The sequence below is a fragment of the Schistocerca piceifrons genome, unplaced genomic scaffold (genome assembly GCF_021461385.2).
Source record: "Schistocerca piceifrons isolate TAMUIC-IGC-003096 unplaced genomic scaffold, iqSchPice1.1 HiC_scaffold_1772, whole genome shotgun sequence".
Taxonomy (NCBI): Eukaryota; Metazoa; Arthropoda; class Insecta; order Orthoptera; family Acrididae; genus Schistocerca; species Schistocerca piceifrons.
Genome location: NW_025727648.1, coordinates 916,720 through 941,497, shown reverse-complemented (window position 1 = coordinate 941,497; position 24,778 = coordinate 916,720). Strand labels below are relative to the sequence as shown.

Genomic DNA, 24,778 nt, shown 5'->3' with positions numbered 1-24,778 from the left:
TCGTAACGCGTTGTGTGGAGCCCGGCTAGCTCAGTCGGTAGAGCATGAGACTCTTAAACTCAGGGTCGTGGGTTCGAGCCCCACGCTGGGCGGCGCTAAATTTTGTGTCTACGCGGATGCAACCTGCGCCCCTCTCGTGAGCCTTGCGTAATGAACGTAACGGGTTACGACGATGCCTAGCTTCGTATGAATATCAGAGGAATGGTTTTTGAAGCTGAAAGTAACTCTGAAATGAAATAAATGTGTTGTTTTGGAATTTTAGGCGTACATCGATATCGTGTGAGATGTGTAGGAAAGCAGCAGCTGTGCTAACTAAATGCAAGTAATGGTCGCTAATGCGGTGCGTTTCCAGCTGAAGGGCTCCGATTCACTAGTCCATAAGAATAAAGTACCGCGAAAAGGGCGCTAGGCGGCGCCTCCTTAGCTCAGTGGCAGAGCGCTGGTCTAGTAAACCAGAGGTCGTGAGTTCGATCCTCACAGGAGGCAAATGAATTTTGTAACAGCCCCATCTACCGTACCGCTTTCGAAAAAAGTGGTCAAGGATTAAAAAAATTATGAATTGGCGCGGTATTTAAGAATTGCTCTCGCAAAAGAATAGTGCGAATGGTGCTATTACAGTAGGCACCGGAAACTGTTGCTTTTGGCAGTCTCCGGAGAATGCCGACGTGAAATACTTAGGTTCTTGTGATGTATTTTCTACCCCTGGTAGAGACCCTCGCGGTTGTCGTCGTCGTCGTCGTCGTCGCCGCCGCCGCCGCCGCCGCTTTGGTAACAGCGGCAACTCACCATTGTATGACATAGGGTGAGGTACCTTCTGCAACCGACAGAGATGGCAGTAAGCGATTGAAGCTGATTTGCAACCTCTTGTTTGATCAGCGTCATAAGGGCTTGAATGTAACTTGCGATGGGACACAGCAAGAAGTAGCGTCGCCTTTTTAGTACTGAAATTGGAGATGGAGGATTGCGTCAAAGATGGGAAATTCATTCCGGCAAGCGTACAAATGGCGAAAATGAGGTGTGTGTGGGGAAGCATATTGCGCCAGTGACCGTGTGGCCTAATGGATAAGGCGTCGGACTTCGGATCCGAAGATTGCAGGTTCGAATCCTGTCACGATCGAGTTTTTCCAGTTCTGCAAAAGTTGCATGCTGTTTTATTGTGTTGTTTGAGTAGTACAAAATTAGTTGAAAGTTGCTGCTGTCCGCTTCCTGGCTGCAAACCGGCGCCTACCTGAAGCTCAAGCAAGACAAAGGGGTTGTGTAGCGAAATTTTCGGCACAGTGCCGATCAGGAGAGTTCTTTTCGAACTACTGCATCTGACTCAGGACCCAAGAGCTACGCCACAGGCGTCTGCGCACTGTCGAGCATGTGTGTTGAATAATGGTGCTGATAGCCACGTATCATTTCAAGTAGATTTGATGCCTTTCGGAGACAATTTTCCATTGAATAGGATTGTAGCTCATTTGTGGCAGCAGGAAATAAGCTGTAGTCAAAAGGATCTTCCATAGATGGTCGCAGGTCGCATAAATACTGTATGGCTCGTAACGCGTTGTGTGGAGCCCGGCTAGCTCAGTCGGTAGAGCATGAGACTCTTAATCTGAGGGTCGTGGGTTCGAGCCCCACGCTGGGCGGCGCTAAATTTTGTGTCTACGCGGATGCAACCTGCGCCCCTCTCGTGAACCTTGCGTAATGAACGTAACGGGTTACGACGATGCCTAGCTTCGTATGAATATCAGAGGAATGGTTTTTGAAGCTGAAAGTAACTCAGAAATGAAATAAATGTGTTGTTTTGGAATTTTAGGCGTACATCGATATCGTGTGAGATGTGTAGGAAAGCAGCAGCTGTGCTAACTAAATGCAAGTAATGGTCGCTAATGCGGTGCGTTTCCAGCTGAAGGGCTCCGATATCACTAGTCCACAAGAATAAAGTACCCGAAAAGGGCGCTAGGCGGCGCCTCCTTAGCTCAGTGGCAGAGCGCTGGTCTACTAAACCAGAGGTCGTGAGTTCGATCCTCACAGGAGGCAAATGAATTTTGCAACAGCCCCATCTACCGTAGCGCTTTCGAAAAAAGTGGTCAAGGATTAAAAAAATTATGAATTGGTGCGGTATTTAAGAATTGCTCTCGCAAAAGAATAGTGCGAATGGTGCTATTAAAGTAGGCACCGGAAACTGTTGCTTTTGGCAGTCTCCGGAGAATGCCGACGTGAAATACTTAGGTTCTTGTGATGTATTTTCTACCCCTGGTAGAGACCCTCGCGGTTGTCGTCGTCGTCGTCGTCGTCGTCGCCGCCGCCGCCGCCGCCGCCGCTTTGGTAACAGCGGCAACTCGCCATTGTATGACATAGGGTGAGGTACCTTCTGCAACCGACAGAGATGGCAGTAAGCGATTGAAGCTGATTTGCAACCTCTTGTTTGATCAGCGTCATAAGGGCTTGAATGTAACTTGCGATGGGACACAGCAAGAAGTAGCGTCGCCTTTTTAGTACTGAAATTGGAGATGGAGGATTGCGTCAAAGATGGGAAATTCATTCCGGCAAGCGTACAAATGGCGAAAATGAGGTGTGTGTGGGGAAGCATATTGCGCCAGTGACCGTGTGGCCTAATGGATAAGGCGTCGGACTTCGGATCCGAAGATTGCAGGTTCGAATCCTGTCACGGTCGAGTTTTTCCAGTTCTGCAAAAGTTGCATGCTGTTTTACTGTGTTGTTTGAGTAGTACAAAATTAGTTGAAAGTTGCTGCTGTCCGCTTCCTGGCTGCAAACCGGCGCCTACCTGAAGCTCAAGCAAGACAAAGGGGTTGTGTAGCGAAATTTTCGGCACAGTGCCGATCAGGAGAGTTCTTTTGGAACTACTGCATCTGACTCAGGACCCAAGACCTACGCCACAGGCGTCTGCGCACTGTCGAGCATGTGTGTTGAATAATGGTGCTGATAGCCACGTATCATTTCAAGTAGATTTGATGCCTTTCGGAGACAATTTTCCATTGAATAGGATTGTAGCTCATTTGTGGCAGCAGGAAATAGTCAAAAGGATCTTCCATAGATGGTCGCAGGTCGCATAAATACTGTATGGCTCGTAACGCGTTGTGTGGAGCCCGGCTAGCTCAGTCGGTAGAGCATGAGACTCTTAATCTGAGGGTCGTGGGTTAGAGCCCCACGCTGGGCGGCGCTAAATTTTGTGTCTACGCGGATGCAACCTGCGCCCCTCTCGTGAGCCTTGCGTAATGAACGTAACGGGTTACGACGATGCCTAGCTTCGTATGAATATCAGAGGAATGGTTTTTGAAGCTGAAAGTAACTCTGAAATGAAATAAATGTGTTGTTTTGGAATTTTAGGCGTACATCGATATCGTGTGAGATGTGTAGGAAAGCAGCAGCTGTGCTAACTAAATGCAAGTAATGGTCGCTAATGCGGTGCGTTTCCAGCTGAAGGGCTCCGATTCACTAGTCCATAAGAATAAAGTACCCGAAAAGGGCGCTAGGCGGCGCCTCCTTAGCTCAGTGGCAGAGCGCTGGTCTACTAAACCAGAGGTCGTGAGTTCGATCCTCACAGGAGGCAAATGAATTTTGTAACAGCCCCATCTACCGTAGCGCTTTCGAAAAAAGTGGTCAAGGATTAAAAAAATTATGAATTGGCGCGGTATTTAAGAATTGCTCTCGCAAAAGAATAGTGCGAATGGTGCTATTAAAGTAGGCACCGGAAACTGTTGCTTTTGGCAGTCTCCGGAGAATGCCGACGTGAAATACTTAGTTCTTGTGATGTATTTTCTACCCCTGGTAGAGACCCTCGCGGTTGTCGTCGTCGTCGTCGTCGTCGTCGGCGCCGCCGCCGCTTTGGTAACAGCGGCAACTCGCCATTGTATGACATAGGGTGAGGTACCTTCTGCAACCGACAGAGATGGCAGTAAGCGATTGAAGCTGATTTGCAACCTCTTGTTTGATCAGCGTCATAAGGGCTTGAATGTAACTTGCGATGGGACACAGCAAGAAGTAGCGTCGCCTTTTTAGTACTGAAATTGGAGATGGAGGATTGCGTCAAAGATGGGAAATTCATTCCGGCAAGCGTACAAATGGCGAAAATGAGGTGTGTGTGGGGAAGCATATTGCGCCAGTGACCGTGTGGCCTAATGGATAAGGCGTCGGACTTCGGATCCGAAGATTGCAGGTTCGAATCCTGTCACGGTCGAGTTTTTCCAGTTCTGCAAAAGTTGCATGCTGTTTTACTGTGTTGTTTGAGTAGTACAAAATTAGTTGAAAGTTGCTGCTGTCCGCTTCCTGGCTGCAAACCGGCGCCTACCTGAAGCTCAAGCAAGACAAAGGGGTTGTGTAGCGAAATTTTCGGCACAGTGCCGATCAGGAGAGTTCTTTTGGAACTACTGCATCTGACTCAGGACCCAAGAGCTACGCCACAGGCGTCTGCGCACTGTCGAGCATGTGTGTTGAATAATGGTGCTGATAGCCACGTATCATTTCAAGTAGATTTGATGCCTTTCGGAGACAATTTTCCATTGAATAGGATTGTAGCTCATTTGTGGCAGCAGGAAATAGTCAAAAGGATCTTCCATAGATGGTCGCAGGTCGCATAAATACTGTATGGCTCGTAACGCGTTGTGTGGAGCCCGGCTAGCTCAGTCGGTAGAGCATGAGACTCTTAATCTGAGGGTCGTGGGTTAGAGCCCCACGCTGGGCGGCGCTAAATTTTGTGTCTACGCGGATGCAACCTGCGCCCCTCTCGTGAGCCTTGCGTAATGAACGTAACGGGTTACGACGATGCCTAGCTTCGTATGAATATCAGAGGAATGGTTTTTGAAGCTGAAAGTAACTCTGAAATGAAATAAATGTGTTGTTTTGGAATTTTAGGCGTACATCGATATCGTGTGAGATGTGTAGGAAAGCAGCAGCTGTGCTAACTAAATGCAAGTAATGGTCGCTAATGCGGTGCGTTTCCAGCTGAAGGGCTCCGATTCACTAGTCCATAAGAATAAAGTACCCGAAAAGGGCGCTAGGCGGCGCCTCCTTAGCTCAGTGGCAGAGCGCTGGTCTACTAAACCAGAGGTCGTGAGTTCGATCCTCACAGGAGGCAAATGAATTTTGTAACAGCCCCATCTACCGTAGCGCTTTCGAAAAAAGTGGTCAAGGATTAAAAAAATTATGAATTGGCGCGGTATTTAAGAATTGCTCTCGCAAAAGAATAGTGCGAATGGTGCTATTAAAGTAGGCACCGGAAACTGTTGCTTTTGGCAGTCTCCGGAGAATGCCGACGTGAAATACTTAGTTCTTGTGATGTATTTTCTACCCCTGGTAGAGACCCTCGCGGTTGTCGTCGTCGTCGTCGTCGGCGCAGCCGCCGCTTTGGTAACAGCGGCAACTCGCCATTGTATGACATAGGGTGAGGTACCTTCTGCAACCGACAGAGATGGCAGTAAGCGATTGAAGCTGATTTGCAACCTCTTGTTTGATCAGCGTCATAAGGGCTTGAATGTAACTTGCGATGGGACACAGCAAGAAGTAGCGTCGCCTTTTTAGTACTGAAATTGGAGATGGAGGATTGCGTCAAAGATGGGAAATTCATTCCGGCAAGCGTACAAATGGCGAAAATGAGGTGTGTGTGGGGAAGCATATTGCGCCAGTGACCGTGTGGCCTAATGGATAAGGCGTCGGACTTCGGATCCGAAGATTGCAGGTTCGAATCCTGTCACGGTCGAGTTTTTCCAGTTCTGCAAAAGTTGCATGCTGTTTTACTGTGTTGTTTGTGTAGTACAAAATTAGTTGAAAGTTGCTGCTGTCCGCTTCCTGGCTGCAAACCGGCGCCTACCTGAAGCTCAAGCAAGACAAAGGGGTTGTGTAGCGAAATTTTCGGCACAGTGCCGATCAGGAGAGTTCTTTTGGAACTACTGCATCTGACTCAGGACCCAAGAGCTACGCCACAGGCGTCTGCGCACTGTCGAGCATGTGTGTTGAATAATGGTGCTGATAGCCACGTATCATTTCAAGTAGATTTGATGCCTTTCGGAGACAATTTTCCATTGAATAGGATTGTAGCTCATTTGTGGCAGCAGGAAATAAGCTGTAGTCAAAAGGATCTTCCATAGATGGTCGCAGGTCGCATAAATACTGTATGGCTCGTAACGCGTTGTGTGGAGCCCGGCTAGCTCAGTCGGTAGAGCATGAGACTCTTAATCTGAGGGTTGTGGGTTAGAGCCCCACGCTGGGCGGCGCTAAATTTTGTGTCTACGCGGATGCAACCTGCGCCCCTCTCGTGAGCCTTGCGTAATGAACGTAACGGGTTACGACGATGCCTAGCTTCGTATGAATATCAGAGGAATGGTTTTTGAAGCTGAAAGTAACTCTGAAATGAAATAAATGTGTTGTTTTGGAATTTTAGGCGTACATCGATATCGTGTGAGATGTGTAGGAAAGCAGCAGCTGTGCTAACTAAATGCAAGTAATGGTCGCTAATGCGGTGCGTTTCCAGCTGAAGGGCTCCGATTCACTAGTCCATAAGAATAAAGTACCCGAAAAGGGCGCTAGGCGGCGCCTCCTTAGCTCAGTGGCAGAGCGCTGGTCTACTAAACCAGAGGTCGTGAGTTCGATCCTCACAGGAGGCAAATGAATTTTGTAACAGCCCCATCTACCGTAGCGCTTTCGAAAAAAGTGGTCAAGGATTAAAAAAATTATGAATTGGCGCGGTATTTAAGAATTGCTCTCGCAAAAGAATAGTGCGAATGGTGCTATTAAAGTAGGCACCGGAAACTGTTGCTTTTGGCAGTCTCCGGAGAATGCCGACGTGAAATACTTAGTTCTTGTGATGTATTTTCTACCCCTGGTAGAGACCCTCGCGGTTGTCGTCGTCGTCGTCGTCGTCGCCGCCGCCGCCGCTTTGGTAACAGCGGCAACTCGCCATTGTATGACATAGGGTGAGGTACCTTCTGCAACCGACAGAGATGGCAGTAAGCGATTGAAGCTGATTTGCAACCTCTTGTTTGATCAGCGTCATAAGGGCTTGAATGTAACTTGCGATGGGACACAGCAAGAAGTAGCGTCGCCTTTTTAGTACTAAAATTGGAGATGGAGGATTGCGTCAGAGATGGGAAATTCATTCCGGCAAGCGTACAAATGGCGAAAATGAGGTGTGTGTGGGGAAGCATATTGCGCCAGTGACCGTGTGGCCTAATGGATAGTTCCGCTTGCGACGCCGTGCAGGTCGCACGTGTTGTGCCTTCGCTCCGCAATAGCGTGTGCAAGCCGTGACTACTTTCGTTGTTTACGTTGTTTGCTAGATTTGCTGTTTTGTGCATCCGTCACTTCACTTCGCTTTTAGTGTTTTGTGTCGTTCTGTGTTAGCGGTCTCGACCGTTTAATAAGTGGATATGTCGTCCAGGTTGTTCCCAAGGAAATGTACTCTGTGTTTCGAATTTGACAAGTCTACACGTCATGTTCAACCGAGTTCCATGGAAGTTCACGATTTCATAGTGGATGTCATTGGTATTACGTCTGACCAGGTTCATACTGCCTATTACGACACAGATCTCTACTGTTTCTTCGTCAAGTTGTTAAACCCTGTGTTACTGGAGAGGATTCTGTTAAAACATGGTAGCAGAGCTGAGTTCCGTCATCGTGACGCCTCGGTGAGTACTGTTCTCATATCCAATGCTGATGTAGAATATAAAAATGTCCGTGTGTACAACCTGCCGCCGGAAGTTGAAAACTGTTATTTACGTGAGATTTTGACGAAGTATGGGGAGGTCAAGCAAATCCGTAACGAACGTTGGTCTAGCCAACATCGGTTACAGTGTTTTAGTGGCGTCCGGTCAGTCGAAATGCACGTCAAGCAAGATATCCCCTCCCATCTTATTGTTTGTGGGTATAAAGTGCATGTCACCTACAGTGGGCAACCAGGCACATGCTTTATTTGTAACGAAACTGGCCACTTGCGTACGAACTGCCCTAAACGTGTCTTTGTTCTCAAAAGTACTTTGGAACAGCGTAGAAAATTGACATTGGCCGATCTTGTTAGGGAGGCACCAATCACGGACATCGAACGCCCTAGTGATAGTGAAATATTGCCCCCAGAGCCTGGTTTGCCTGTTGCCGACTTTCCACCCTTTCCTTCAAAACCGGTTACAGATCCGCCTGCTTCCAAATCTGACGTGCAGCTGCTGAGCCACAAACGGCGACGAACGTGTGATGATGATAGTCCGGACGAAGATCTCCAGGAATTAGAACATGACGTCCCGAAAGAGATGCCGGTTACGGTTACTAACTCACGTTTCTCTGAACCGTCGCACGCAGCTGTCGACGTTGCGGCTATTGACGTCATTCCGAGTGACGTACAGGCAGCTTTGGCATCACAACAGCCGAGCCCGCCGCCTGAAGTCGCGACGTCACCACAGGACGAATCACAACAAGCGCGTGCTCCCGATAAGCATAACGAGGAAGGCAGTATTTGTGTACAAACTGAAGGAAGTCAAAGTCCGTCTACAAACAAACACGCAGTTCGTGCTAGTGACAACAAACAAACTTGTCCACCTTCTGAGTCAGTTCTTTCTGCAGATCAGATGGCTGAGGCGTCACATCCCGTTATGGACTGCGAAGTCACTCACGACCCTCCCACGCCTCCGTCTGCCGATGTGTTCCCTAGCAGAGCACGTAGTAGGACCAAAGTTCAACCCAACGTCAACGCAGTACGGAAGAAAAACAAACCCAACGACACCCAAGTGACTGTTCGTGATCCTCCCGACAATGCAGACCATTCCGAAGTTTCTATGCCCTTGTAATGCGACCAGTGTTGTTTAGTGACCCTTTCCGTACCTCACTGTACTAATGGCACAAGCGTACAAATTCGTCTCCCTGAACATAAATAAGATTCGATCTGATCTCAAAATTGCGGCCCTACAGCAGTTTCTATACGAATCTGACGCTGATATTGTGTTGTTACAGGAAGTTACTGTTTTGAATCTCTTCATCTCTGGTTTTAAAACCATATCAAACGTTGCTCCTGAGGAAAGTACAGGTACCGCACTTTTCATACGGGAAGGTATTCCAGTTGGGGAGATCGAGTTTTTAGATTCCGGTCGAGGAGTGGGCTGTAAAATTTTTGATGTCACCCTTGTTAACTTATATGCCCCGTCAGGCAACAGCAACAAATTCGAACGGTCACGTTTTTATAAGGAGGATGTTACGTATCTGTTGCGGGGAAGTCCTCAAAACCTGATAATAGGAGGTGACTTTAACTGTGTTCTACGTAAAAACGATCAGTCCCCTAATTTTAACTACTGTAAAGAACTGCACGAGCTAGTTAAGAATATTAAGCTGAAAGATGCTTGGGAACTGCAGTATCCTACTTTAGTTAAATTCACTTTTTTCACCGTTACTTCATGCAGCCGTCTGGATAGAATTTATCTATCGGACTGTATCAGTGACCGACTCCTAGCGGTTGACGTAATCCCGGCTAGTTTTACCGACCATTGCGCTGTTGCGGCAACAATTCACTTAAATCGACAGCCTACCAAATTATTTCGTTCCCCGTGGATGTTAAACATATCGCATCTGGCGGACGCTGAATTATTTGACGTTATCAGACATGTGTGGGAAACTTGTTTGCGTTCCATCACTTTTTATCCGACTAAAGCGATGTGGTGGACCACTGTTGCCAAACCAAAGCTTCGAAAAAGTCTCATTTATTATAGTGCTCAGAAAGCACGCGCCTGCAAGAAGACCTTTGAGTTTTACTACACTGTGTTGCGACAATTGTATGATTCATCCACTGCGACCAACACTAACTTTCCATCAATTCAACGTGTCAAGGCTAAACTTGTCAGCTTGAAGCGTCAACAATTGGAAGGTCTGAAAGTTAAATCCAAACCTAAATCTGTTTTAGCCGACGAAATGACATCTATGTACCATTTATTCAAGCATTTATCACGCCGCCGCCGGGCTTTCATTGATGTTTTGGAAAGAGATAATGGGGAATTACTCTCTACTCAAGCGGCCATTATTAGTGAAATTCACCAACATTTCCAACGACTGTATTCCAGTGAGATTGTCAATGAACCTGCTGTCAGTGCAGTGGTCAATGTTTTTGATAGGGCGATTAGTCCTGCTGACAATGTCGACTTTTTATCGGATTTCACTCCCGAGGAAGTTTTAGCCTTGATCTCCAAGTCGCCTTCCTTTAAATCGCCTGGTCCTGATGGTTTGCCCAAGGAATTTTATACCAAATTCTGGAATGTCCTTGGTGGTACTTTTACTGAAATTGTTAATGAAGTCATGAGTGGTGGTCCTCTTCCTGCCGACTTGAAAGTGGGTAGAATTGTTTTAGTCCCGAAGAGAACTGGTCACAAGCGAGTTGATAATCTCCGTCCAATCACATTATTGAACTTTGATTATAAAACGATTGCCCGAGCGATTAATAGCAGAATGGCCCCCATCCTTGGGAAAGTTATTTATTCACATCAGTCTTGCCTTCCAGGGAGATCCATTATGACTCCGGTTGCAGAGTACAGAGACGTTATTTCAGTAGCGGCTGTAACCAACATCAAATGTGCTTTCCTTTTTCTTGACTTTTGCAAAGCTTTTGACCGCGTTAGTCATCACTATTTAGAACGCATCCTGCAACGAATTGGACTCGAAGAACGAGCTGTGGCAGTCATTCGGAATATGATAACCGGCATTACTGCTAGGATCACAGTTAACGGTCAGCTGACACAAGCTGTTAGCATACGACGCGGTGTACCGCAAGGCAGTCCGTTGTCGATGTCGCTCTTTGTTTTGTCGCTCGAGCCATTTCTGAAGAGATTGTGTATCACATTAAGTGGCCTTTCTGTCTTAGGGAGCAATCTTACTGTGAGGGCTTACGCCGATGATGTTGCTGTTATCCTACGTCATGAGTCTGAAGTGGCCCAATTGCGGGCTGAGATTGATACTTACAGCACTGCTTCTGGGGCGAAACTCAGTGAGGGTAAATGTAAGGTTCTACGCTTACGGGGCTTCGAATCTCTTGCTATACCGTGGGCGCAGATCGTCGAACAACATGTTGCTCTGGGTATCATCATCGATAGGTGTCCCTTACGTATGGCAGCTAAAAACTGGAAACTTACTGCCAATCGCATACAGGGAGCTATAGTGGAAAACACCTGGCGATCGACAAATATCCTCCAGAAGATCAGGATTTTGAATACATACATACTCTGTAAAGCTTATTATGTCGCTCAGGTGTTCCCTCTTCCCAAAATGCAAGCCCATAAGATCATGCGTTTGTCCAGCAGGTTTGTGTGGCTCGGTCATATTTTTAAGTTAACCTATACCACACTGTCTAAGTCAGTGCAAGCTGGGGGCCTGCAACTCAATGATATCCGTCGAAAGGCGACAGCACTCTATATAAAACGAACAACTGTGATAATTACCACGATGCCCCATACTATCACATCGAAGCTGTTTCGCATTGTTCGCCCTAAATGTATGAAACCGCCAATTGACATCGGTAAACTCAACTTTCAATTGCAACATGTCGGTGTTTATTACCTCGAAATTAGTTACTTAGGTGACAGTGTTTTCACAAGTCCTTGTCTCACGACAGTGTTCTTACTTGCTCAGTGGCAGAAGTACGAAGCTCCAACTACAATTGAAATGCACTACCCAAGAATCGTCTGGACGGCAGTGTGGACCAATATTACTCTAAAAATTCATTCCTCCGATGTGATTTCCGCCTGGTATAAAGTTGTCCACAATCTTGTTCCAACCAACGAAAAACTCAACCGCATTGGCTTAAGTGCTACTGACAACTGCCTCAAATGTGGATTGGTAGACACTCTGAGGCACAGGTTTACTTGCTGCGGGCATCAGTTCAACTGGCATTGGGTGCGGAAACGATTGGCGCTGCTCACACGTAGCACTGAAAGTCTTTATACAACTAATATCCTCCTGTGGCCTGATACACGGTTTTACCCCAAAACGAAAAACAATACTGTAATGTGGATGCTGGGTCATTTTGTCACTTACGTCATCACTAACCACGGAGAAGACAATATTACTGCCTTTACTGCTTATATGGAAACGGCATATTGGCGAAGAAACCAGTTCCCGCACATTAAAAGGGATTTTGGAAACATGTTAAAAATACTGTTTGAGAAACAGGGAATTGGGTGATTCTAAAGTCAATCCACGATTACTGTTAACATTTCCACGGTGAAGTTCCCAAGTACAAGCGAACACTGAATACTATTTTCGTTATCGTTTCACCTATGGCGCTTGAAGAACCTGAAGTTTTCTTTTCTTTCTTATTCCTCATTATTTGTTTTTTGCGGGAAGAGACATTTTTTTTTTTTTTTTTTTTTCCCTTGGTTTTGAGAGAGATTTCTATTTTTCGTTGCACTTATATTACAAAGCAGACGAGGCAATGAACTCCTTGTAATCCGGAAGAACCAGTATTCTTTTTGTGTACTGTTGTACGACGCCAGTGAATCTGGAGACTTTGATTTCTTTTGACTATAGCTGATGAAGCTCGCCAAGGACGGCATTCATGGAGAGCGCAAGGAAAAAAAAAAACAAAAAAAAAAAAAAAAAAAAAAAATGGATAAGGCGTCGGACTTCGGATCCGAAGATTGCAGGTTCGAATCCTGTCACGGTCGAGCTTTTCCAGTTCTGCAAAAGTTGCATGCTGTTTTACTGTGTTGTTTGAGTAGTACAAAATTAGTTGAAAGTTGCTGCTGTCCGCTTCCTGGCTGCAAACCGGCGCCTACCTGAAGCTCAAGCAAGACAAAGGGGTTGTGTAGCGAAATTTTCGGCACAGTGCCGATCAGGAGAGTTCTTTTGGAACTACTGCATCTGACTCAGGACCCAAGAGCTACGCCACAGGCGTCTGCGCACTGTCGAGCATGTGTGTTGAATAATGGTGCTGATAGCCACGTATCATTTCAAGTAGATTTGATGCCTTTCGGAGACAATTTTCCATTGAATAGGATTGTAGCTCATTTGTGGCAGCAGGAAATAAGCTGTAGTCAAAAGGATCTTCCATAGATGGTCGCAGGTCGCATAAATACTGTATGCCTCGTAACGCGTTGTGTGGAGCCCGGCTAGCTCAGTCGGTAGAGCATGAGACTCTTAATCTGAGGGTCGTGGGTTAGAGCCCCACGCTGGGCGGCGCTAAATTTTGTGTCTACGCGGATGCAACCTGCGCCCCTCTCGTGAGCCTTGCGTAATGAACGTAACGGGTTACGACGATGCCTAGCTTCGTATGAATATCAGAGGAATGGTTTTTGAAGCTGAAAGTAACTCTGAAATGAAATAAATGTGTTGTTTTGGAATTTTAGGCGTACATCGATATCGTGTGAGATGTGTAGGAAAGCAGCAGCTGTGCTAACTAAATGCAAGTAATGGTCGCTAATGCGGTGCGTTTCCAGCTGAAGGGCTCCGATTCACTAGTTCATAAGAATAAAGTACCCGAAAAGGGCGCTAGGCGGCGCCTCCTTAGCTCAGTGGCAGAGCGCTGGTCTAGTAAACCAGAGGTCGTGAGTTCGATCCTCACAGGAGGCAAATGAATTTTGTAACAGCCCCATCTACCGTAGCGCTTTCGAAAAAAGTGGTCAAGGATTAAAAAAATTATGAATTGGTGCGGTATTTAAGAATTGCTCTCGCAAAAGAATAGTGCGAATGGTGCTATTAAAGTAGGCACCGGAAACTGTTGCTTTTGGCAGTCTCCGGAGAATACCGACGTGAAATACTTAGTTCTTGTGATGTATTTTCTACCCCTGGTAGAGAACCTCGCGGTTGTCGTCGTCGTCGTCGGCGCCGCCGCCGCTTTGGTAACAGCGGCAACTCGCCATTGTATGACATAGGGTGAGGTACCTTCTGCAACCGACAGAGATGGCAGTAAGCGATTGAAGCTGATTTGCAACCTCTTGTTTGATCAGCGTCATAAGGGCTTGAATGTAACTTGCGATGGGACACAGCAAGAAGTAGCGTCGCCTTTTTAGTACTGAAATTGGAGATGGAGGATTGCGTCAAAGATGGGAAATTCATTCCGGCAAGCGTACAAATGGCGAAAATGAGGTGTGTGTGGGGAAGCATATTGCGCCAGTGACCGTGTGGCCTAATGGATAAGGCGTCGGACTTCGGATCCGAAGATTGCAGGTTCGAATCCTGTCACGGTCGAGTTTTTCCAGTTCTGCAAAAGTTGCATGCTGTTTTACTGTGTTGTTTGAGTAGTACAAAATTAGTTGAAAGTTGCTGCTGTCCGCTTCCTGGCTGCAAACCGGCGCCTACCTGAAGCTCAAGCAAGACAAAGGGGTTGTGTAGCGAAATTTTCGGCACAGTGCCGATCAGGAGAGTTCTTTTGGAACTACTGCATCTGACTCAGGACCCAAGAGCTACGCCACAGGCGTCTGCGCACTGTCGAGCATGTGTGTTGAATAATGGTGCTGATAGCCACGTATCATTTCAAGTAGATTTGATGCCTTTCGGAGACAATTTTCCATTGAATAGGATTGTAGCTCATTTGTGGCAGCAGGAAATAAGCTGTAGTCAAAAGGATCTTCCGTAGATGGTCGCAGGTCGCATAAATACTGTATGGCTCGTAACGCGTTGTGTGGAGCCCGGCTAGCTCAGTCGGTAGAGCATGAGACTCTTAATCTGAGGGTCGTGGGTTCGAGCCCCACGCTGGGCGGCGCTAAATTTTGTGTCTACGCGGATGCAACCTGCGCCCCCCTCGTGAGCCTTGCGTAATGAACGTAACGGGTTACGACGATGCCTAGCTTCGTATGAATATCAGAGGAATGGTTTTTGAAGCTGAAAGTAACTCTGAAATGAAATAAATGTGTTGTTTTGGAATTTTAGGCGTACATCGATATCGTGTGAGATGTGTAGGAAAGCAGCAGCTGTGCTAACTAAATGCAAGTAATGGTCGCTAATGCGGTGCGTTTCCAGCTGAAGGGCTCCGATTCACTAGTCCATAAGAATAAAGTACCGCGAAAAGGGCGCTAGGCGGCGCCTCCTTAGCTCAGTGGCAGAGCGCTGGTCTAGTAAACCAGAGGTCGTGAGTTCGATCCTCACAGGAGGCAAATGAATTTTGTAACAGCCCCATCTACCGTACCGCTTTCGAAAAAAGTGGTCAAGGATTAAAAAAATTATGAATTGGCGCGGTATTTAAGAATTGCTCTCGCAAAAGAATAGTGCGAATGGTGCTATTAAAGTAGGCACCGGAAACTGTTGCTTTTGGCAGTCTCCGGAGAATGCCGACGTGAAATACTTAGGTTCTTGTGATGTATTTTCTACCCCTGGTAGAGACCCTCGCGGTTGTCGTCGTCGTCGTCGTCGTCGTCGTCGTCGTCGTCGTCGGCGGCGGCGGCGCCGCCGCCGCCGCCGCTTTGGTAACAGCGGCAACTCGCCATTGTATGACATAGGGTGAGGTACCTTCTGCAACCGACAGAGATGGCAGTAAGCGATTGAAGCTGATTTGCAACCTCTTGTTTGATCAGCGTCATAAGGGCTTGAATGTAACTTGCGATGGGACACAGCAAGAAGTAGCGTCGCCTTTTTAGTACTGAAATTGGAGATGGAGGATTGCGTCAAAGATGGGAAATTCATTCCGGCAAGCGTACAAATGGCGAAAATGAGGTGTGTGTGGGGAAGCATACTGCGCCAGTGACCGTGTGGCCTAATGGATAAGGCGTCGGACTTCGGATCCGAAGATTGCAGGTTCGAATCCTGTCACGGTCGAGTTTTTCCAGTTCTGCAAAAGTTGCATGCTGTTTTACTGTGTTGTTTGAGTAGTACAAAATTAGTTGAAAGTTGCTGCTGTCCGCTTCCTGGCTGCAAACCGGCGCCTACCTGAAGCTCAAGCAAGACAAAGGGGTTGTGTAGCGAAATTTTCGGCACAGTGCCGATCAGGAGAGTTCTTTTCGAACTACTGCATCTGACTCAGGACCCAAGAGCTACGCCACAGGCGTCTGCGCACTGTCGAGCATGTGTGTTGAATAATGGTGCTGATAGCCACGTATCATTTCAAGTAGATTTGATGCCTTTCGGAGACAATTTTCCATTGAATAGGATTGTAGCTCATTTGTGGCAGCAGGAAATAAGCTGTAGTCAAAAGGATCTTCCATAGATGGTCGCAGGTCGCATAAATACTGTATGGCTCGTAACGCGTTGTGTGGAGCCCGGCTAGCTCAGTCGGTAGAGCATGAGACTCTTAATCTGAGGGTCGTGGGTTCGAGCCCCACGCTGGGCGGCGCTAAATTTTGTGTCTACGCGGATGCAACCTGCGCCCCTCTCGTCAACCTTGCGTAATGAACGTAACGGGTTACGACGATGCCTAGCTTCGTATGAATATCAGAGGAATGGTTTTTGAAGCTGAAAGTAACTCTGAAATGAAATAAATGTGTTGTTTTGGAATTTTAGGCGTACATCGATATCGTGTGAGATGTGTAGGAAAGCAGCAGCTGTGCTAACTAAATGCAAGTAATGGTCGCTAATGCGGTGCGTTTCCAGCTGAAGGGCTCCGATTCACTAGTCCACAAGAATAAAGTACCCGAAAAGGGCGCTAGGCGGCGCCTCCTTAGCTCAGTGGCAGAGCGCTGGTCTAGTAAACCAGAGGTCGTGAGTTCGATCCTCACAGGAGGCAAATGAATTTTGTAACAGCCCCATCTACCGTAGCGCTTTCGAAAAAAGTGGTCAAGGATTAAAAAAATTATGAATTGGTGCGGTATTTAAGAATTGCTCTCGCAAAAGAATAGTGCGAATGGTGCTATTAAAGTAGGCACCGGAAACTGTTGCTCATCATTCGAGGGTTGGATTCCCTCACTTCTTCGTCGAAGAGTTTCACTGCCTGGGCTACTCTCAGGGTGCACCCTCGACGTGGAAGATCCCCACCCTTGCCTTGCCGTCTGCTCGTCGTCAGTACTGCTCGCCGCCGCCGCCGCCGCCGCCGCCTGCCGGTGCTCGCCGCCGCCGTCGTTTGGTTGCCGCCTGCCGGTCCTCACCGCCGCCGCCGTTTGGTCGCCGCCGCCGCCTGGTCGCCGCCTGCCGGTGCTCGCCGCCTGCCGCCGCCGCCGCCGCCGCCTGGTCACCGCCGCCGCCGCCTGGTCGCCGCCGCCGCCGTCTGGTCGCCGCCGCCGCCGCCGCCCTTCTCGCGCGCCGCCACCATGTCCCAACCCACCACCACTACCACTATCATTTTCACCTCTCCCTCCGCTGCTCCAACCACCATCACATGGAGCTCATCCTCCACCCCACTTCCCGTCCTTCCTTCTCTCCCTGTCCACCCCACCCCTGCGCCACTTTCGGCTGTCCCCACCCCCAACTCCTCTTCCCCTATCACTGTCGCCCCATCGACAGCTACTGACTTTCCGCCGCTCCCCGCACCGCCTCCGACAGGCTCCAAGCCAGCACGGATCTCTGCTCGACGTTCCACAGTCTCAGTGACACCCACGCCCCCACCGTCTGCTTCTTCTGCTGCTCAGGGTGGTCCTGCCCCCCGCCATCTCCCCCTGCAACCCGTCCCCCTGCCCCCTCCCCACCCACTGGTGTCCACGAAACCTTCCAAGCGCCCGAATGCTGACCCTTCCCCCGAAGTCTCCTCCAAAAAAACCCCCAATCCCCGTGACCCACCCACTCCCATGGACGCGGCCCCGACCCCCACCCCCGCCACGCCTGCCACCCACACCTTTGTCCTCTCCAATCCTGACCCTCAATTCCTTGATGCCCGCTCCCTCACTCTCGCCATCCGGAAATACTGCCCCAATGCTCCCATCTCCCAACTGATTCCTCGCAAGGACTCGGTCCTCATAAAATCCCCCAATGCTTCCTTCCACACCGACCTCCTCTCCCGCATCCCTCGTATCCAGTTTGGCCAACGCGCAACCCTCACCCCCTACCACACCCCGTCCTCTCCCCGTCAGCCTCAACCTCCCCGACGTCCGCCGACCTTCACCGCTGTGATCACGAAGCTTAGCCCCGTGATCACGGAGGCAGAGGTGTTGGCGGAACTCAACTCCCGGCCCGACATCGAAATCCGCTCGGCCCGTCGCATCTTCAATGATGCCGGGCCGACTTTTCTCATGCGGATATTCACTGAATCCTCCTCCTCCATTGACCGCCTCCTCAACGAGGGAGCCCTCATCTACAATCAGCGCCATAAGGTGGACCCCTCCCGTTCCCCTGTCCAATCCTACCGCTGCCAACGCTGTCTCACCTACAATGACCACGTTACCTCTGCCTGCAAGAACCCCCCTACTTGTCCTCACTGCAAGGCCTCCCACTTCCTCAAGCATTGCCCCAACCTCACCTCTCCCCCCTCCTGCAACACTTGTAATGAACCACATCCTACCTACTCCTCGAAGTGTAAAGCGAAACCTCCACCAGTACCCCTGAGCTCACCGTCCCTGTCCGCCCTGTTGATGACCCCATCCACCCCAACAACTCGCTCCGCCCTCCCCCTACTGCTGAGGACATCATCCGTTTCACCACCATTGTGCTCCAAAACATCCACCCCTTCCAGCGCTCCCACACTCTTTCCCAAATCGCCCTCGCTGCCCGTTCCATCTTCCATCTTACCACCTATGCCACTTACTCCCACAACCAGGCCCACTTCACCTTCACCCCCCTCACCACCCTCGTCTAACTCTCCACTCCCATGGTACAACAACCGTACCGTATCCTGTCCCACAACATTCGCTCCCTGCCCACCCACAAACTCCTCTTCCTCCACACCCTACGTCAGCACCGCGTGGATGCCTTCGTCCTCAATGAAACCTTCCTTCAGCCCCGTATCTCCATCTCCACTGCCCCTTACACCCTACATCGTACCGATAACCCGTACCCTCTGGCACGTGGCGGAGTTGCTATAGGCCACCTCAAGCACCTCCCTGTCCGGCCCCAACCTCTCCTTAACAATCCTGCCGAGCATCTCACCCTCAGCCTCTTCTTCCCCGCCCTTACCATCACCTGTGCCACCATTTATGTCCGCCCTCGCACCCCCATCCCGTATGATTTCCTGGCCCACATTGACCGCACCTTCTCCACCTACGTGATTGCCGCCGACCTCAATATCCACAGCCGCGATCCTGCCGACCTCCGGCGGTGGCATCAGTTTCTCACCACTCTCCAGGGAGACCTGGTTCCCCTGCCCCAGCACACCCGGCCCGAATCCAACACCACTCCTGATGTAGTCCTTGCCTCTCCCAACCTCCTTGGGCGCATCACCGCGGATGTCCTTGACCTCATTGGCAGTGACCATGCTCCTGTCGTCCTCACTATCTCTAACGGTCGCCATCCCCGCCACGCTCCTCGCCCTGACGTCCCTCCTAAACTTGTCCATGATTACTCCCGTGCCAACTGGGATGCCTACCGGGATTCCATTCACACCCAGGTTGACAGCCACGACCTTACCCTCCAGTCTCCTGATGACATCTCTCGCACTGCTGCCTTCCTGCACCAGACCTTGTCTGACGCCGTCGCCACCCATATCCCCACCAAAGCCGTCCACCCTCACCGCCCCGCCCTGCCTCCACAGGCCGTCCTTCTCCTTCGGGAGTCCCGCCGCCTCTACCGCTCTTTTCTCCGCACTCGTGACCGGGATACACTTACCCGCCACCGGCAATTACAGCGACACATCCGCAACCTGCTTGTTGCGAAGAAACGCCGAGCCTGGCGCCAGACATGTACCCACCTCAACACCACGCTCCCCATCAACTCTTCCAAGTATTGGTCTGCTTTCCACCGCCTTACTGGGAACCGCCCCACCCCCCAGTACCCTCTCCTCCTTAATGACCGTCCCTTTCCTGACAACCTCAGTAAGGCCAACCACTTTGCCTCCCACCTCTCTGATGTTTTTTCCATCCCAGATGATCCCCACTTTGATTATTCCCTCTTCCCTGATGTCATGGACCGTACGAATACCTCTGTTCCTCCCCTTGCTCCTAGCTTCCAGTACTTGGGCCACACCCCACCATCTGCACTTAACACTCCCATCACTACACAGGACATCAGCCTCACACTCCGCACTAAACGCAACACTGCTCCCGGCCACGACTGCGTTACCTACCGCCACCTCAAACACTGCCCTCCCTCCTTCCTTTCCCTCCTTGCCGCCCTCTACAATGTCATCCTTGCCACTGGCTTCTATCCCGACCTGTGGAAAACCTCCCGTATCCTGATGTTCTCCAAACCCAATAAGCCTCCGTCTGATGCCTCTTCCTATCGTCCTATCTGTCTCACGTCGGTGTTCAGCAAGCTCTTGGAATCCATCCTTTCCCGGCGCATCCATCTCCACCTCCACCAAAACCACCTCCTCCCAAACACCCAATGTGGCTTTCGACCTTCCTTCTCTGCTGATGACCAACTCCTCCGCCTCACTCATCTCCTCTCCCTCCAGCTTAATTCCCGTCGCTCCGCCATTTTTGTCTCCCTTGACCTTGAAAAGGCCTACGACCGTGTCTGGCATCCCGGTCTCCTGTTTAAACTCCAAACCTACGCCCTTCCTATCAACTACGTCCGTCTGGTGGCCTCCTTCCTCTCCCGCCGCCCCTCGTACGTTACCATCCATCATGCCAATTCCCGCACCTTCTACCCCTCTGCCGGTGTGCCCCAGGGCTCTGTCCTCTCCCCTCTCCTCTACCTCCTGTACACAGCAGATATGCCCCAACCCCCCCCTCCAGTGCACCTCTTGCAATATGCTGATGACACCGCATTCCTCGCCCTCGCTCCTACCCTCCAACGGTCCCAACGCCTTCTCCAGAATCACCTTGACCTTTTTGCTGCATGGTGTAACCAATGGCTCCTGAAACTCAATCCTTCCAAGACCCAGGCAATCATCGTAGGTCGTACCACTCGCTCCTTCCGGCTCCTGGATTTCTCCCTTACTGTCTGCGCACGTCCTGTCCGTCTCAACCCCACCCTCACCTACCTTGGCCTCACCATTGACCGTCACCTCACCTGGATCCCTCATCTCCGATCCATCCAATCCAAAGCCCACAACCGCCTCCGCCTCCTCAAACTCCTCTCTGGCCGGACATGGGGGTTGCACCCCTCTACCATCCTCCACACCTACAAATCCTTAATCCGTCCCATCCTCTGTTATGCCAGTCCTGCCTGGATATCTGCCCCCCCCAAATTCTATCAGTCCCTCCAGATCCTTGAGCGTCATGCACTCCGCCTCGCCTTCCGTATCCGCCTCCCGTCCCCCACGCGGCTCCTCTATGATCTCATTCCTTTCCCCCATCTGCTCCTCTTCCTCGAACATATCCGCATCCTCTACACCTCCCGCCGTCTTGAACCCCCTCACCCCCTGGTTGCTCCTCTCCTCTCCCATCCTCGCCCCCTGCCCCGTCTTCACCGTTGTGTCCCCCCTACCCTCCATCTCTACACCCTCCATCTCCTTTCCCAAGGTGGCTTCCGTCAACTCCCCCTCCCGGATGATGCCCTCTCTCCCTCCATTTATCCTTCCTATCAACTCTGATCCTCCCTCCCCCTCCTTTCCTCTGTCCTTTCCCTGGGCTCCCTCTTCCCCCCCCCCCCTTCCGTCCTGTTTCCTCCCCACTACACCTCTCCCTACCTCCCTTCTCCCCCCCAGTCCTTTTGTATTCCCCTCCTCTGCCTACCCCCCTCCCTGTCGCGTCTGCCCCCCACCCCTCTTATGGGTCCTCATCCTCCATCAGCTCCTTTCCCGGTTCCCCCCCCCTTCGCTTTTACTCTCCTTTCCCCCCCTTTTTGTTTTCCCATCTCCTGTTCAGTTTCCCCCCACCTGCTCTCGACTGTGGTGTCACCTTTGCCGACTTTTTCGTGCTGTGTTCTAGTGACTATTCAGTGTTGTGTTGCGAACAGAAACCATGCTGTCGCTGGGTGTGCGTTTTATATAGTTTGCGAACAGAATCCAGACTGTCGCCGTGTTTTTTTTTTTTTTTTTTTTTTTTTAATTGTCTATTGTTTCCCCTGTCTGCTCCGTATGTATTTTTATTCGCTTCATCATCCCTCTGTTGTTTGTTTTCATTTCCCCATTTTCTTTTCACCTTGTTACTCAATGAGTCCCCGATTTTATCGCCTGTTTTTTATTATTATTTATTCTCTTGCTCTTTGTCAGATAACCTGTAGGCTGCAGAGCGGCGTCCTAAGCTGCTGCCAGCCCGCCCCCTTCGGGGGGAATTGAAATTCAATAAAGGAAAAAAAAAAAAAAAAAAACTGTTGCTTTTGGCAGTCTCCGGAGAATGCCGACGTGAAATACTTAGTTCTTGTGATGTATTTTCTACCCCTGGTAGAGACCCTCGCGGTTGTTGTCGTCGTCGTCGGCGCCGCCGCCGCTTTGGTAACAGCGGCAACTCGCCATTGTATGACATAGGGTGAGGTACCTTCTGCAACCGACAGAGATGGCAGTAAGCGATTGAAGCTGATTTGCAACCTCTTGTTTGATCAGCGTCATAAGGGCTTGAATGTAACTTGCGATGGGACACAGCAAGAAGTAGCGTCGCCTTTTTAGTACTGAAATTGGAGATGGAGGATTGCGTCAAAGATGGGAAATTCATTCCGGCAAGCGTACAAATGGCGAAAATGAGGTGTGTGTGGGGAAGCATATTGCGCCAGTGACCGTGTGGCCTAATGGATAAGGCGTCGGACTTCGGATCCGAAGATTGCAGGTTCGAATCCTGTCACGGTCGAGTTTTTCCAGTTCTGCAAAAGTTGCATGCTGTTTTACTGTGTTGTTTGAGTAGTACAAAATTAGTTGAAAGTTGCTGCTGTCCGCTTCCTGGCTGCAAACCGGCGCCTACCTGAAGCTCAAGCAAGACAAAGGGGTTGTGTAGCGAAATTTTCGGCACAGTGCCGATCAGGAGAGTTCTTTTGGAACTACTGCATCTGACTCAGGACCCAAGAGCTACGCCACAGGCGTCTGCGCACTGTCGAGCATGTGTGTTGAATAATGGTGCTGATAGCCACGTATCATTTCAAGTAGATTTGATGCCTTTCGGAGACAATTTTCCATTGAATAGGATTGTAGCTCATTTGTGGCAGCAGGAAATAAGCTGTAGTCAAAAGGATCTTCCATAGATGGTCGCAGGTCTCATAAATACTGTATGGCTCGTAACGCGTTGTGTGGAGCCCGGCTAGCTCAGTCGGTAGAGCATGAGACTCTTAATCTGAGGGTTGTGGGTTAGAGCCCCACGCTGGGCGGCGCTAAATTTTGTGTCTACGCGGATGCAACCTGCGCCCCTCTCGTGAGCCTTGCGTAATGAACGTAACGGGTTACGACGATGCCTAGCTTCGTATGAATATCAGAGGAATGGTTTTTGAAGCTGAAAGGAACTCTGAAATGAAATAAATGTGTTGTTTTGGAATTTTAGGCGTACATCGATATCGTGTGAGATGTGTAGGAAAGCAGCAGCTGTGCTAACTAAATGCAAGTAATGGTCGCTAATGCGGTGCGTTTCCAGCTGAAGGGCTCCGATTCACTAGTCCATAAGAATAAAGTACCCGAAAAGGGCGCTAGGCGGCGCCTCCTTAGCTCAGTGGCAGAGCGCTGGTCTAGTAAACCAGAGGTCGTGAGTTCGATCCTCACAGGAGGCAAATGAATTTTGTAACAGCCCCATCTACCGTAGCGCTTTCGAAAAAAGTGGTCAAGGGTTAAAAAAATTATGAATTGGCGCGGTATTTAAGAATTGCTCTCGCAAAAGAATAGTGCGAATGGTGCTATTAAAGTAGGCACCGGAAACTGTTGCTTTTGGCAGTCTCCGGAGAATGCCGACGTGAAATACTTAGTTCTTGTGATGTATTTTCTACCCCTGGTAGAGACCCTCGCGGTTGTCGTCGTCGTCGTCGTCGTCGTCGTCGTCGTCGTCGTCGTCAGCGCCGCCGCCGCCGCTTTGGTAACAGCGGCAACTCGCCATTGTATGACATAGGGTGAGGTACCTTCTGCAACCGACAGAGATGGCAGTAAGCGATTGAAGCTGATTTGCAACCTCTTGTTTGATCAGCGTCATAAGGGCTTGAATGTAACTTGCGATGGGACACAGCAAGAAGTAGCGTCGCCTTTTTAGTACTAAAATTGGAGATGGAGGATTGCGTCAGAGATGGGAAATTCATTCCGGCAAGCGTACAAATGGCGAAAATGAGGTGTGTGTGGGGAAGCATATTGCGCCAGTGACCGTGTGGCCTAATGGATAAGGCGTCGGACTTCGGATCCGAAGATTGCAGGTTCGAATCCTGTCACGGTCGAGCTTTTCCAGTTCTGCAAAAGTTGCATGCTGTTTTACTGTGTTGTTTGAGTAGTACAAAATTAGTTGAAAGTTGCTGCTGTCCGCTTCCTGGCTGCAAACCGGCGCCTACCTGAAGCTCAAGCAAGACAAAGGGGTTGTGTAGCGAAATTTTCGGCACAGTGCCGATCAGGAGAGTTCTTTTGGAACTACTGCATCTGACTCAGGACCCAAGAGCTACGCCACAGGCGTCTGCGCACTGTCGAGCATGTGTGTTGAATAATGGTGCTGATAGCCACGTATCATTTCAAGTAGATTTGATGCCTTTCGGAGACAATTTTCCATTGAATAGGATTGTAGCTCATTTGTGGCAGCAGGAAATAAGCTGTAGTCAAAAGGATCTTCCGTAGATGGTCGCAGGTCGCATAAATACTGTATGGCTCGTAACGCGTTGTGTGGAGCCCGGCTAGCTCAGTCGGTAGAGCATGAGACTCTTAATCTCAGGGTCGTGGGTTCGAGCCCCACGCTGGGCGGCGCTAAATTTTGTGTCTACGCGGATGCAACCTGCGCCCCTCTCGTGAGCCTTGCGTAATGAACGTAACGGGTTA

At 49.8% G+C, this 24,778-nt stretch overlaps 27 non-coding genes across 27 annotated transcripts; all 27 read left to right on the top strand.

Annotated features, from left to right (window-relative positions):
- The first annotated feature begins 19 nt into the window (after nt 1–19).
- Nucleotides 20–92, top strand: Trnak-cuu. The gene has a single exon. It is a non-coding gene; the product is annotated as a tRNA-Lys (tRNA).
- Nucleotides 93–414: 322 nt separating this feature from the next.
- On the top strand, nt 415–486 carry Trnat-agu. Its single transcript has one exon. It is a non-coding gene; the product is annotated as a tRNA-Thr (tRNA).
- Nucleotides 487–1,044: 558 nt separating this feature from the next.
- Trnar-ucg lies at nt 1,045–1,117 on the top strand. Its single transcript has one exon. It is a non-coding gene; the product is annotated as a tRNA-Arg (tRNA).
- A 438-nt stretch (nt 1,118–1,555) lies between these two features.
- On the top strand, nt 1,556–1,628 carry Trnak-cuu. Its single transcript has one exon. It is a non-coding gene; the product is annotated as a tRNA-Lys (tRNA).
- A 322-nt stretch (nt 1,629–1,950) lies between these two features.
- Nucleotides 1,951–2,022, top strand: Trnas-acu. The gene has a single exon. It is a non-coding gene; the product is annotated as a tRNA-Ser (tRNA).
- Nucleotides 2,023–2,586: 564 nt separating this feature from the next.
- On the top strand, nt 2,587–2,659 carry Trnar-ucg. The gene has a single exon. It is a non-coding gene; the product is annotated as a tRNA-Arg (tRNA).
- Nucleotides 2,660–3,090: 431 nt separating this feature from the next.
- On the top strand, nt 3,091–3,163 carry Trnak-cuu. Its single transcript has one exon. It is a non-coding gene; the product is annotated as a tRNA-Lys (tRNA).
- Nucleotides 3,164–3,484: 321 nt separating this feature from the next.
- On the top strand, nt 3,485–3,556 carry Trnas-acu. The gene has a single exon. It is a non-coding gene; the product is annotated as a tRNA-Ser (tRNA).
- Nucleotides 3,557–4,110: 554 nt separating this feature from the next.
- Trnar-ucg lies at nt 4,111–4,183 on the top strand. The gene has a single exon. It is a non-coding gene; the product is annotated as a tRNA-Arg (tRNA).
- A 431-nt stretch (nt 4,184–4,614) lies between these two features.
- Nucleotides 4,615–4,687, top strand: Trnak-cuu. Its single transcript has one exon. It is a non-coding gene; the product is annotated as a tRNA-Lys (tRNA).
- Nucleotides 4,688–5,008: 321 nt separating this feature from the next.
- Nucleotides 5,009–5,080, top strand: Trnas-acu. The gene has a single exon. It is a non-coding gene; the product is annotated as a tRNA-Ser (tRNA).
- A 548-nt stretch (nt 5,081–5,628) lies between these two features.
- Trnar-ucg lies at nt 5,629–5,701 on the top strand. The gene has a single exon. It is a non-coding gene; the product is annotated as a tRNA-Arg (tRNA).
- Nucleotides 5,702–6,139: 438 nt separating this feature from the next.
- Trnak-cuu lies at nt 6,140–6,212 on the top strand. Its single transcript has one exon. It is a non-coding gene; the product is annotated as a tRNA-Lys (tRNA).
- A 321-nt stretch (nt 6,213–6,533) lies between these two features.
- Trnas-acu lies at nt 6,534–6,605 on the top strand. Its single transcript has one exon. It is a non-coding gene; the product is annotated as a tRNA-Ser (tRNA).
- Nucleotides 6,606–13,064: 6,459 nt separating this feature from the next.
- Nucleotides 13,065–13,137, top strand: Trnak-cuu. The gene has a single exon. It is a non-coding gene; the product is annotated as a tRNA-Lys (tRNA).
- Nucleotides 13,138–13,458: 321 nt separating this feature from the next.
- Trnat-agu lies at nt 13,459–13,530 on the top strand. Its single transcript has one exon. It is a non-coding gene; the product is annotated as a tRNA-Thr (tRNA).
- Nucleotides 13,531–14,075: 545 nt separating this feature from the next.
- Nucleotides 14,076–14,148, top strand: Trnar-ucg. Its single transcript has one exon. It is a non-coding gene; the product is annotated as a tRNA-Arg (tRNA).
- Nucleotides 14,149–14,586: 438 nt separating this feature from the next.
- Nucleotides 14,587–14,659, top strand: Trnak-cuu. Its single transcript has one exon. It is a non-coding gene; the product is annotated as a tRNA-Lys (tRNA).
- A 322-nt stretch (nt 14,660–14,981) lies between these two features.
- On the top strand, nt 14,982–15,053 carry Trnat-agu. The gene has a single exon. It is a non-coding gene; the product is annotated as a tRNA-Thr (tRNA).
- Nucleotides 15,054–15,638: 585 nt separating this feature from the next.
- Nucleotides 15,639–15,711, top strand: Trnar-ucg. The gene has a single exon. It is a non-coding gene; the product is annotated as a tRNA-Arg (tRNA).
- A 438-nt stretch (nt 15,712–16,149) lies between these two features.
- Nucleotides 16,150–16,222, top strand: Trnak-cuu. The gene has a single exon. It is a non-coding gene; the product is annotated as a tRNA-Lys (tRNA).
- A 321-nt stretch (nt 16,223–16,543) lies between these two features.
- Nucleotides 16,544–16,615, top strand: Trnat-agu. The gene has a single exon. It is a non-coding gene; the product is annotated as a tRNA-Thr (tRNA).
- Nucleotides 16,616–22,567: 5,952 nt separating this feature from the next.
- Nucleotides 22,568–22,640, top strand: Trnar-ucg. The gene has a single exon. It is a non-coding gene; the product is annotated as a tRNA-Arg (tRNA).
- Nucleotides 22,641–23,078: 438 nt separating this feature from the next.
- Nucleotides 23,079–23,151, top strand: Trnak-cuu. Its single transcript has one exon. It is a non-coding gene; the product is annotated as a tRNA-Lys (tRNA).
- Nucleotides 23,152–23,472: 321 nt separating this feature from the next.
- On the top strand, nt 23,473–23,544 carry Trnat-agu. Its single transcript has one exon. It is a non-coding gene; the product is annotated as a tRNA-Thr (tRNA).
- Nucleotides 23,545–24,119: 575 nt separating this feature from the next.
- Nucleotides 24,120–24,192, top strand: Trnar-ucg. The gene has a single exon. It is a non-coding gene; the product is annotated as a tRNA-Arg (tRNA).
- Nucleotides 24,193–24,630: 438 nt separating this feature from the next.
- On the top strand, nt 24,631–24,703 carry Trnak-cuu. The gene has a single exon. It is a non-coding gene; the product is annotated as a tRNA-Lys (tRNA).
- The last annotated feature ends 75 nt before the right edge of the window (nt 24,704–24,778 follow it).